The following is a 12,917-nucleotide window of genomic DNA, read 5'->3' as shown; positions in this document are numbered from 1 at the left end:
AGCTTCGGGAGTCATCGAGCTCAATCTGTGATAGTGCTGAAGCCACGGAAAGGTTGCTTGAGACATCTGAAGGATGCTAGCCGATACGCCATATGTCAGCAACAAGAAAAAATAAAAACAACAAAAAATAAAAACAACAAAAGCAAGAAAAATGAGAAAAGAACGCTCAGGCCGCATCCAGCCAGGCGGCAGCCGCAGGAGTGTCAAAGAAGCGGGTAGTGTCCCCATCACTTACCTGCAGCCGACTAGGGTATAGAAGGCCATATTGGAGGCCCTTCTCACGCAGCCTCCTACGGATCTCGGTGAAGGATCTGCGTCGCTGCTGTATTTCCGCAGAGTAGTTAGGGAATATAGAGATGCGAGCGTTTTCATATTGAAGTGTAGGGCGACTCCGCGCCGCAGCCAGGACCCGGTCTCTATCCCTGTAGTTCAGCAGGCGGATGAGGAACGGACGGGCCAGTGCCCCCGGTTTCGGCGGGACACGGTGCGCTCTCTCCACCACGAATGTGGGCGGCAGATCCTGGAAATCCAGCAGCTTGGCCAAAAAGTTTTCAGCAAATTCCGCTGGTTGTTTTCCCTCAGCTCGTTCAGGGAGGCCCAGCACACGGACGTTGTTGCGGCGCAGGCGGTTCTCGGTATCCACCGCCTTCTCCTGTAGGCCCCTGAGTTGTCGCTGCAGCAGCTTGACCTCCGCAGAATCCTCTCGCACTGTCTCTTCCACCTGAGAGATCCGGGCCTCAGCTGCCCCCATGCGAGTGCAGAATTTATCCATGTCATGGCGCAGGAAGCCTACCTCGGCCGAGAGCGAGTCAATCTTGGTTGTGAGGGCCTCCTTGCATGATGTGATGGCCGCCAGGATGTCCGAGCTAGAGGGAGAGGAGGTCAATTCAGCTGCGCCGCTCGTCGGTGTTCCCACTGACATCTTGCTGCATTCAGCCAGTACAGCCAAGATGGCCGCCTCTGAGAAACCACGAGGCCTCCCAGACGAACGGGTCGACCTGCTCTTGTTGCGTTTCATGTATGTCCCCGCCGAGGAGGAAATCAGGTAGAGGATGCAGTCGGCAACACCTGACCACAGGTAAGTGAAGGAAATCAGCACCAGGATAGGTTCAGGATGTTAGATTGAGCAGAGCACTCCGTTTGCACGTCTGCACGGGATCACATGCCGGCCACGCCCCCTCAAGCTGCATCTAGTTTAGCCAATTTGTTCCAAGGCAAAGTAGAATCTTCACTAAAAGAAAATCTATGTTTTGACCCTCTAGAAAAAAAAAATATTTTTCTCCTCCCCGAAACCCTGATACATCTGATCATGGAGTGACAAGGACACTTCTTACTCCTTAATGTCAAGTGTCTCATAAATGGCCTTAAAGGAAATTTCCACCTTTGTAAGTGATTGAGTTTTGGGTGGTAATGTAGAGGTGCAGGGGGGATGTACATGTGTGCACATTCTCAGGAGTCACAGGGCTGTTTTTCATACTTTATTTTACAGATTCTGTTACAGGCCAGAGGCCTAGAAATTCAAAATTCCCTCCTCAAGATCTTCAATCCATCTCTCAGAGGGTTGGGTTGTTATCTCTAAACTGCAATCAGCTGTCCTATTGTGCTCTCTGTGTGTTAGAATCTTCTGCACTTGTCCTGTTCTGTAGACCTTCTTTGTGTCCTGTGTGTCTCTCTCGGATCTCTCCCTCTCCTGAGTCACATTTACTCTCTGCTGCCCCAAGTCCAGGTTCCTCAATGGTGGAAATGTCCTTTAAGGAGATCAACATCTTCCAGGGCAAGTTTAGAGAGTTTAGCATTTCTGTTAGCATTTCTGCCTGTGAAAACCTTTCACCAGGGGATTTCACCTGATGAAGCTTTGCCAAAGAATCCTCATCCTCCGCTTCTGTTTTTGCATACCCCATGCTTGATGATTGAACCGGAAGGCACTGAAACTGCATGACTCGGAGGCTTAAGGTCAGGAAGGACCTGAAGAGCTGAAACGTAGAGGACAATGCTTCCATGAGACATAAAATCCTTCAGTTTAAAGAGGATTCTTCACAAGCCAAGTTTTCTACACAGTTCAGGCACAAAGGTTTGCTCCAAGTGCTCCTCAGTTTAACGTTATAGGAAGCACATTTATTCTTAGCAAATGGTTGTTTTTAGGAGTGTTTGGGCCTGCAAAATACATAGAAAAAACACTTTCATGACCATAGCCCAAAAACGCACCTTGGTGCAAAACAACCAAGACAACAGTGCCAAAAACTACAGGCTACCAAGCCCAACACCATCAAGGGGCCAGCCCCCCTCTCTCTGTATTCTGAGGCAGGAAGCAACTGCACCAACGCCTATTCCCCAGCCCCGACCTCACTAGTAGTGACATCATCCGCGTCTTCAACTTTAGGAAGGAGGGAGGAAATAATGCTTTACCACAGGAAGCTAAATCAGGGGAGGTCCTGGATTCTCCTGAATTTTGAAGATGCAGATGAAGCTCCAGACCAGACCCCGACATGTGAAGGTCATCCAGGGAGCAGCTTAAAAAAAAAAAAGTACCCAGGGAAGGAAGCACTGCCGATGCAGCACAAGTGAGAGTAAGCCTTCTGCCCCCCATTTATAAGGAAAATACCAAAGTCATGCTCTCAGAAAAAAAAAGAAAAATGTGCCTACTGCTTAGTAGTATCGCAATTTAAATGCGATTGCTATGTGGTCAATTTTTTTTTTACCTCAACATGCCGCCCACAGTACAGCCTCGACCATCACTCTTGCCCACATCCTGCTAATTTTTTCTCTATATTGTTTTCGGTGGCATACAGTGATTTGTGTTTTAAAACTACCATCCCTCCATAGTGGGCTCCAAAGACTACTTTTTCATCTTTGATCTAAAGAGCACAAATATACTCTCTAATGTAAAAGTGAAAACCGATCAAACTGAAATACAAATTGTAGTGTAACTACACATATGTCTGGAAGGTGTAGGTTTTTCCGCAATACTGATTCATCTGGAAGCTAGATCTTTGAAACTCTAGCAAAAATCAGTATCATGCAGTGAACTACATCATTAAGACAATAGAACAGTCTGTGAAAAGGTGACTGAAAGGGACAAGTCATTCTTATGCGTGAGTAGCACATTTTAGGAGCTCTCGGGTTAAAGGCTACAAATCAGACAAAACCAAGCATTAATACCGTACCTTTCTTAAGGAAATTAGGAATATCTAGACGAAAAAAGGCCAGTCATAGAAGCCCTTTCTAAAGCTGACCTACACAGTTATCCTGCAGCCCTAGCCGTATGAGACCACATATGGTGCCAGCTTACTACCTACATAGCCCCAGGTCCTTGAACAAATACTCCACTTCCTCTCCTCCTCCTAGTTAAGCAAGATAAACACTTGGGAGGTACAACCTACCCAAACCAACCCTGAGATTAAAGGAGAACTATGAGGTGAGTGCTTTTCACTCATCCTCATAGTTCTATCCGACCTGTGACAATGAAACTGTCACAGGTCGGCTCAGTAAATCGGGAAGTGAGCGGACACATACCGGCGTTCGCTCACTTCTTGATCCTGTCACGGCAGAGAGCCGTGACAGGGGAGGGGCTGCATTCCCCCCTCCCCACTCTGATCCTCCAGCGCTGAGTGGCGGAACGGACGGGGGAGGGGGCGGGTACAGCTGGCTCTGCCCTAGATAAGCAGAGCCAGGTGTCACTCACGCAGTTGGGTGGATCCAGACATAATTGTCGGGATCCGTTTCAGCTGCGGCGTCTCAGTATACCGCGAGCTGTAGCTCGCGGTATACCGCTGCGTCTCAAAGTACCGTGAGCTGTAGCTCGCGGTATACTGAGCTTAGGGTGACTGGAGGACGCTAGTTTGTGTCCTCCCGTTACCCTTAGAAGAACTATGGGGAAAAGCCCTAACCCCATAGTTCTCCTTTAACACTGCTTTGTCACTCTAGACAAATGGTGAAAACGTTTTTTGTAGATGCCCTTTTGAAACCAATTACAGCCTTGTGTCAGCTTTGTACATGTTTCCCACTCCTCTGTTGAACAGTATAAAAAATATATATAATTCAGTGTTCTAGGGCTATAAAACAAACCTTTTCAATGGGGCAAATAACCAATAAGTTAAGGCTATAAAAAGGGAGTTGTAAAAGGTATTAGCTTTTTAATTCCTTTTAAAAGTCACCCTACATAAGTGACGTTACTAGAATGTTTAATCTGTTTAACATAACTTGCCATTTTTCAGACTAATTAACCCTTTACATGCACGTCTAGGTTTAATTTTCATGTAAACGATGGGGGGTGGCCTAGAGACAATTGCGGAGTAAGGCTGTGTGTGCCTGAAGCTCCCACACCGCACCTATTATGAAATAAGAGAAAAGACCGAGAGAGACAACGTTAGTAAACGATTGAGCACATTGAACAGTCACTGCTGTGATGTTCGTGATTTCCGTTCCGGCCGAGAGGATGTGTCAGAAACGTAGAACTAATGCCCATAGCATAAGGAGGGCTCGAGTTACTACACACTATGGCACGCAGAAACGTGACAGACGAGCAGTAACTGCGCATGTGCGTGTGCAGAGTGCGCATAATCGCGTGCAACGTGCACGTGTGTGCGCGCACGTTCCCAGTGCATGAATTGGCACCAAGCGGCCTATTTAAACCCCAAGCAGCAACTGATAGTTGCTGGAAGCTCTCAGCTGTACCTGTACCTGTGTTCCTGTATCTGAATCCTGTGACTGACCCGGCTTGCTCCTGTTTCCTGCTGTCTGTTGCCTGCCTTCTAACCTCGGCTTGTCTGACTATTCTCCTGCCTCCTGATTCGGCTCCGATCTGTCTGTTTGGTTCTGACCCGGCTTCAATTGACCACGTATACCATCCGGATTCTCCTGGCCTGCCAGCCACTGACCCAGTCCGCATGAATCCTGCATCTGGCTGCCTGAATCCGGCTTCCTGCATCCGGCTTCCAGCATCTGGCTTCCTGCATCCGGCTGCCTGAATCGTGCATCTGGCTTCCTGCATCCTGCATCTGGCTGCCTGAATCCTGCATCTGGCTTCCTGCATCCGGCTGCCTGAATCCTTACCAGCAGGTGATCAGCATCCACAGGCACTAGTTTCTCTCTACGTCCGTGCGCTACCTGTGCCATCTCCAGGGGTGCTCTGACGAGAGTTACAAAAGGAGCCTCCCTCATCATTCAGACCATACCAGGTACGTGACAGTATCTTCCAGCCACGTATTGGTCTGAGAGGGAGTGTTCATGGAAGAACTTTGCCAGCAGATCTCTAACCTCACCCAGGCGGTGAAGGGTCTCCAAGATGGATACTTCCAGCTGGAAGGATGTCTGGAATCTTTGGTCCAAGCTACATCCGTCGCTCCTGCTCCACCACCAACCCCTGCTAGTCCTGTAGAAAGCTCAGCTTCAGCCATGGCATTTCCATCACCTGAGCCCAGGGTCCCTATACCTGATAAATTCTCTGGAAACCACAGCAAATTTTGTGCGTTCCATAACGCATGTAAATTGTAATTTTTGCTACAACCACGCACATTCACCACTGAAACCACCAAGGTTGGCTTTATCATCTCTCTGTTGCAAGAAGAACCGCAGGCCTGGGCCCACCATCTTTTGGAACAAACAAGCCCTCTGTTAGACTCCACCACATCGTAGACAGGAAAAGTTCTATCAACCTCGACCCGCCTGGATGCTTCCAAGTAGCTCTATGCCAAGTTTCACTCCACAACAAGCACCTGTGACCTCGGCCACAACTTCAGACTCCTCTGAACCCATGCAGTTGGGACTTCTTCGGGCCCCATTAACTTCTGAGGAAAGGGGGCGCCGTCGTCTGCTGAACCTGTGCCTCTATTGCGGGGAAGCCGGCCACTATGTACGAACTTGCCCTGCCAAGACCAGTAAGTGCCTGCCTACCTTTCTAAACACTGCTTCTACAACTGCCCAATCTTCATCTCATTTAGCTATTCCCATCTCTTTTCAGCTGCCAGAGGGGGCACTCCGAGTTCAAGCTATCGTTGATTCCGGGGCATGCAGTTGTTTTGTTGATCTCCAATTTGCCCTCCTGCATCATATTCCACTGCAAATTAAAGCTCGAGAACTGTTCATTCGCCTGGCGGATGGGTCCTCTATTAAATCTGGACCGGTCACCCATGAAACAATTCCTATTCCTGCTACCATTGAGCCTGGCCATCACGAAATACTTCGCCTGGATGTCATAGCTTCACCCATGTTTCCTGTTATCCTAGGCATGCCATGGTTATTGGCCCACAGTCCACAAATCAACTGGACTTCGGGGGAGGTGGTATTACAATCTACCTACTGTGTACAAAATTGCCTGTTGCCAAGCTTGGAGCAGGATTTGTCCATCTGCCAACTTGATCAGAACATCGATCTACACTCTAAAGTACCACCTGCTTATCATGGCTTCCTCGATGTCTTCGATAAAAGAAAACCCGATTGTCTACCCCCTCATCGAGCTTATGACTGCCCAATCGAACTTTTACCTGGAGCTTCCATTCCCTTTGGACGCATCTACCCCCTTTCCGAACCCAAACCTGCCACCTTGAAAGAATACATTGATGAAAATTTGAAAAAGGGGTTCATTCGTCCATCAAACTTCCCCTGCCGGGGCTGGAGTTTTTTTTGTAGAAAAAAAAGGACCATTCGCTATGCCCGTGCGTGGACTATAGAGAGCTGAATCATGTCACTATCAAAAATCGGTACCCGCTACCCCTGGAGCCCGAACTGTTCCAGCGACTCCGTTCGGCAACTATTTTTTCAAAACTGGACCTTCGAGGGGCATATAACCTTGTTTGCATGCGTACTGGTGACGAATGGAAGACTTCCTTTCGTACGCGTTTCGGGCATTATGAATACTTGGTGATGCCCTTCGGACTGTGTAATGCCCCCGCTACCTTTCAGTCTTTTGTGAATTATGTTTTTAGTGACTTTCTGGATTTATTTGTCATGGTTTACCTGAATGACATCCTTGTGTTCTCTCCCTCCTTGGAGCAGCATCGGGACCACGTTAGGTTGGTCCTCTCCAGGCTCCGGATGCATGGACTTTATGCCAAAGCGGAAAAGTGCGCATTTGAGCGACAGTCGATACAATTCCTGGGTCTGGTTATCTCCGCTGAGGGTATTGGCATGTGTGACGGACCCCCGTACTCAGGATGAGTATGTCCGCCGCTGTCTTCTTCCTTGCTGAGGAGATATTGCAACCTGAAGATCCTTAGCTCCCAGTTTCCCCAGTCAGTAGCCAAGGCTTGAGTGTAGGGTAAACAAACTCTGCTTTATTGAGCAACTGCACAAACTTTTATACAGCAAGTGATGAAATCAAGATATTATCCCATTACATCCACCCTCCCCTCCCAGACAATCGGTCTGCTCAACACCACAGGTGTCCACCTGCTAACGAACTTCAGACAGCCATAGCAGGAGCCTGGCCAGAATGTCATTGTTCTGAGCTCCCTCAGAGTACAAAGGGAGATAACGAGGGGTGGTGCTGATAGTCTTTCCATAACCAGGTCACACGGCATAACGCACTCAAACATAACTCAACACCAACACCAATACACATTTAACTTATAAACTCATCACCATGTCGTCACAGCATGGACCTCTAAAAAGTGTCGGCCATCCTTGACTGGCCCCCGCCTTCCGATAAAAAGGGGGTGCAGCGCTTTATTGGCTTTGTCAATTTTTACCGGAAGTTTATTAAGAACTTTTCCGGTATCATCGCTCCTATTACTCTCTTGACTAGGGATCAGGGACGCTTTCAATGGTCTGCAGGGGCGCAGGTAGCCTTCAGTGCGCCCAAGACGCTGTTTACCACCGCTCCCATTCTTAAGCATCCGGATCCTGCACTGCCTTACTGTCTGGAGGTGGACGCTTCTGAGATTGCTGTGGGAGCGGTGTTGTCTCAACGCCTGGGTACCAAATTGCTCCTTCATCCTGTGGCGTTCTTCTCCAGACAGCTGAGCGGAATTATGATGTGGGGGATCGTGAACTCTTGGCGATCAAGTTTGCGCTGGAGGAGTGGCGCTATTTATTGGAGGGGGCGGCACACCCAATCTTGATTTTTACTGACCATAAGAATCTGGAGTATTTGCGTTCAGCCAAGAGGTTGAGGCCTCGTCAAGCACGATGGGCTCTTTTTTCCCCCGTTTCATATCACGTATAGGCCGGGCTCTAAGAACGTGAAACCTGATGCTCTTTCCCGCATGTTTTCTAATGTTCGCTCCTGTTCTCCTCCTGACACCATCCTGCATGCTGGTAATTTTTTGTTCTTTCAGACGGACCTCGTTGCCCAGATCCAACATGCCTCCTCCACAGACCGGCCTTCTCCACATCTGGCTCTGCGGGAACGTGATGGACTTTTTTTTTCTACAAACCGGATATATGTCCCCCTGAGCCTACGTACAGCCGCCTTGGGTTCCTGCCATGATTCCCCATTGGCTGGTCACTTCGGGTGTCGTAAAACATTGGATCTGGTTCGACAGATGTTCTGGTGGCCCAATCTTGCGTTGGACTGCAAGAATTACGTGCGTGCATGTAAGGTGTGCATCCGTTCTAAGGGTCGGAAGGCGAAGGCCTGGGGTCTGTTGCGGCCCCTGCCAGTCCCTGGTAGGCCTTGGGACATGTTATCTATGGACTTTATTGTCGAGCTGCCGCCCTCGGAGAGGTTTACTGCCATTTTTGTTGTGGTTGATCGCCTGTCCAAAATGGCGCATTGTGTTCCCTTGCGGAAGGTCCCGTCGGCTGCCGAGTTGGCCCGCACTTTTATCAAGGAAGTGGTGCGGCTCCATGGGATCCCTGGCCACATTGTCTCGGATAGAGGGGTGCAGTTCACCTCGAAATTTTGGAGGGCCCTTTGTGAAGCTTTGGGCATTGAACTGAGTTTTTCTTCTGCATACCACCCCGACACGAATGGGCAGACTGAGAGGACAAATCAAACTCTGGAACAGTTTCTTCGTTGCTTTTCTACATTCTCCCAGGATGATTTGCTGTCTTTGCTTCCCTTAGCCGAATTCTCGTATAACAATTCTCTGCATTCAGCTATCAACCAATCCCCATTTTTCGCTAACTATGGATTCCACCCTTCATTCCTTCCTGCCTTCTGACTCTGCTTTGCCGGCAGTTCTACGTGATTTGGATTTTTTTCGTTCCAATACCCTGTTGCTTCAGGGAGCAATGGCCAAAGCTCAGCGGGACAATAAGAGGTTGTTTGATGTCGGCCGGAGAGGGGACTTGGACCTGAAGCCTGGGGACCTTGTGTGGTTATCTACCATGAACCTGAAGTTGGCCTGTCCCTCGAAGAAGCTCGGACCTAAGTTTATTGGACCCTTTCTGGTGGAACGTAAAATCAATGCGGTTGCCTACCGCTTATCCTTGCCCGGCCAGTACCGGATCCATCCTGTATTCCATGTGTCGCTGCTCAAACCTGATGTACCGGATCTTTTTCCTGATCGGTCCTCGGTTCCTGCTGGACCTATTATGATTGACGGTGAGGAGGAGTACGAGGTGGAGTGCGTGTTGGACTGTAGATGTCGTCAGGGCAAGCTGCAGTTTTTGATTAAATGGAAGGGGTATGGCCCCGAGGAGAATTCCTGGGAACCCGCAGATAATGTGCATGCCGGGGGACTGGTGCAGTCGTTTTTTCGTGCTCATCCGGAGAAGAGGAACATGTTGGGCATCCGGAGGCTGCCCCTTGGGGGGGGCACTGTCAGGAACGTAGAACTAATGCCCATAGCATAAGGAGGGCTCTAGTTACTACACACACTATGGCACGCAGAAACGTGCATAGTGACAGACGAGCAGTAACTGCGCGTGCAGCGTGCGCATAATCGCGTGCAACGTGCACGTGTGCGCGCGCACGTGCCCAGTGCACGAATTGGCGCCAATCGGCCTATTTAAACCCCAAGCAGCAACTGATAGTTGCTGGAAGATCTCAGCTGTACCTGTACCTATGTTCCTGTATCTGAATCCTGTGACTGACCCGGCTTGCTCCTGTTTCCTGCTGTCTGCTGCGTGCTGCCTGCCTTCTGACCTCGGCTTGTCTGACTATTCTCCTGCCTCCTGATTCGGCTCCGATCTGTCTGTTTGGTTCTGACCCGGCTTCAACTGACCACGTCTACCATCCGGATTCTCCTGGCCTGCCAGCCACTGACCCAGTCCGCCCGAATCCTGCATCTGGCTGCCTGAATCCTGAAACCTGCATCTGGCTTCCTGAATCCTGCATCTGGCTTCCTGCATCCGGCTTCCTGCATCTGGCTGCCTGAATCCTGAAACCTGCATCTGGCTTCCTGCATCTGGCTGCCTGAATCCTGAAACCTGCATCTGGCTTCCTGCATCTGGCTGCCTGAATCCTGAAACCTGCATCTGGCTTCCTGCATCTGGCTGCCTGAATCCTTACCAGCAGGTGATCAGCATCCACAGGCACTGGTGTCTCTCTACGTCCGTGCGCTACCTGTGCCATCTCCAGGGGTGCTCTGACGAGAGTTACAAAAGGAGCCTCCCTCATCATTTTGACCATACCAGGTACGTGACAGGATGGGGAAAACTGGGAAAAGGAAAAAGAAGGCATCGCAGTCACCGGAGCCCTCAGACCTGGCGGCCGACATTGGGGCTTTCTTCCAGGGAGCGAATGGGACGCTCCCCCGTAGGTCACCTGGTACTGACACGGGGTCGAGTGGAAAAACGTCCCCATCCTTCACAACAGGGGGAGGAGATGCTACAGAGCCGAGCCGACGGGAGAGGTCGGAGCCGAGCAGCGGCGTTACTAGCGCCACAGACTCCCCAATCTCCCTAGTATACCCACGGGGATCTGGGGAGGAAGAGCCCTGGGACATTGTGGCCGGAAGGGACAAGCTGGAACTCGAAGAAGTGAATATAGAAAAAGCAGTAATAAACAGATTGGACAGCTTTTTAAAAACACTCCACACAAAAGGTGATATGGACGGTGGATTCAGACACATAGAAGAGCTCCACAGATCAGGTATGGAGGAATTGAGAACAGACTTTATGAGCTTTCATAACAGAATTGATGCTATTGAGAAGCGAATGCAGCCCATGATAGACGGACAAAATGAAATGCAAGAAAGTATAAAGAACTTACATAATCAGCTTATAAATGTATGGGCACATACAGATGGTCTGGAAGACCGTCAAAGGGGTAAAAATATTCGTCTGCGAGGAATACCTGATACTGTTGAGCAGAGCAATTTAATGGATACAGTACAGAGTATTTTGAATATATATCTAAATAAACCAACAATGGAACAAATAGAAATGGACAAAGTATATAGAGTATATGGCCCCCTAATCCAGGGTAGAACAAAGGCTGTAATATGTAGACTACAGTCGCTCCAGCTACAACAAACGATAATGCAAAAATCGAGACAGCGGGGAGATATAGACTTTAATGGGGCACATATTTCTCTATTTCCAGACCTCTCTCGCAGGACACTAGCAAAATGTAGAGCATTGCGCCCTATAACGATGAAACTGAGAGAGGCCGGAATTCAATATCGGTGGGGATATCCGTTTCTTTTAAGTGCTAAGAAAAATGACAGATATGTGTCTTTGAATACACTAGAAGATCTTGGACCTTTCCTGTCACAAATGGGTCTACCATATATACAAATAGAGAATTAGCCAGACCCCCCTGTCCCCACATGTAAGAGGGTACCCCAATGGGACCCTTGGGTAACTACAGGCCCAGCAACAATCAAGAAGAGGGACAATTAGTAACGAAACAAGTCCTATTATGCAAATAAATCATGTATTGCAGAGAAGTGTATGAAATATGTTTAGAGGTTTAGATACATGGAATTGTATTGTACCATTAACACCCCTGCAGGTTTCACTGTATGAGCTCCCTAGGAAGGGGAATTGGGGGGGGGGGGGGAAGTTACCATTTTTAGACCATAGAAATGATAGGAAAGGGTTAGGGGGAAGGGAGAAACATAAAAGTGAGAGTTTGGGAAGGAATAAATAAGTAACAAGAATATATCTCTTTCGGGATTAAGTAGGGTAGGAGGTGATGGTGTGGGTTTGGTTCACTGTCTCTAGCCACTCACCCTAATAGGAAGCTGATATTATCGGCAAAGGCTCAATTGGGTTGGAGCCAACATTTTTAGGGAGTAAGAAAGTGAGATATGAGAGAGTTAGGAGTGAGTTGCAAATGGGTGGATGTCTTTTTTTTTTTCATCCTGTGGAGAGGGGGTAGAAGAGGCAGGTACACTGAAGGGGCCAGTGAAAGATATGTTAGAAATAAGTATCCATTATACAATCTATGACTAGTCTTCGTTTGGGTTCTTTTAATGTAAGAGGTATGAATGTACCCCAAAAAAGATCCCAAATTTTATTCGATATGCACAAACAGAAAGTGGGAATATTATACCTCCAGGAAACACATTTTAAGGACTCATGTGTCCCTATAATACCGATGAGATACTACTCTAAGTGGCATATGAGTAATTATTCTCTGAGTAAATGGAGGGGAGTAGCCATAGGCTTCCATAACTCAATCCCAGTGACAGATTTACAGGAATTAACCGACGTAGAGGGACGTTACCTTTTTGTAAAGTGTAAAATATACAGCAAACAATACACATTAGCAAATGTGTATTTACCAAACCACGGTCAGGTGGGGGCACTGCTTGGGATATTGAACCACCTTAGTAATTATATGGAAGGCCTAGTAATACTAGGAGGGGATTTCTATATAGCGATGGATCCGCTCATGGATACATCGAAGAGACGAGGGCATATTTCCTCCTCCCAACTCAATAGACTAAAACACTGTCTTCATAAATTACAATTGGTAGATGTTTGGTGTGTGCTTAATCCTAAAGTGAGGGACTACACATGCCACTCCCTGACCCATTCGTCTTACAGTCGAATAGACTATTTTTTGGTCCCACATAATCTATTGA

The sequence above is a fragment of the Nanorana parkeri genome, unplaced genomic scaffold, assembly GCF_000935625.1.
Source record: "Nanorana parkeri isolate BGI_ZX_2015 unplaced genomic scaffold, ASM93562v1 scaffold1769, whole genome shotgun sequence".
NCBI lineage: Eukaryota > Metazoa > Chordata > Amphibia > Anura > Dicroglossidae > Nanorana > Nanorana parkeri.
This window is presented reverse-complemented; position numbering follows the sequence as displayed.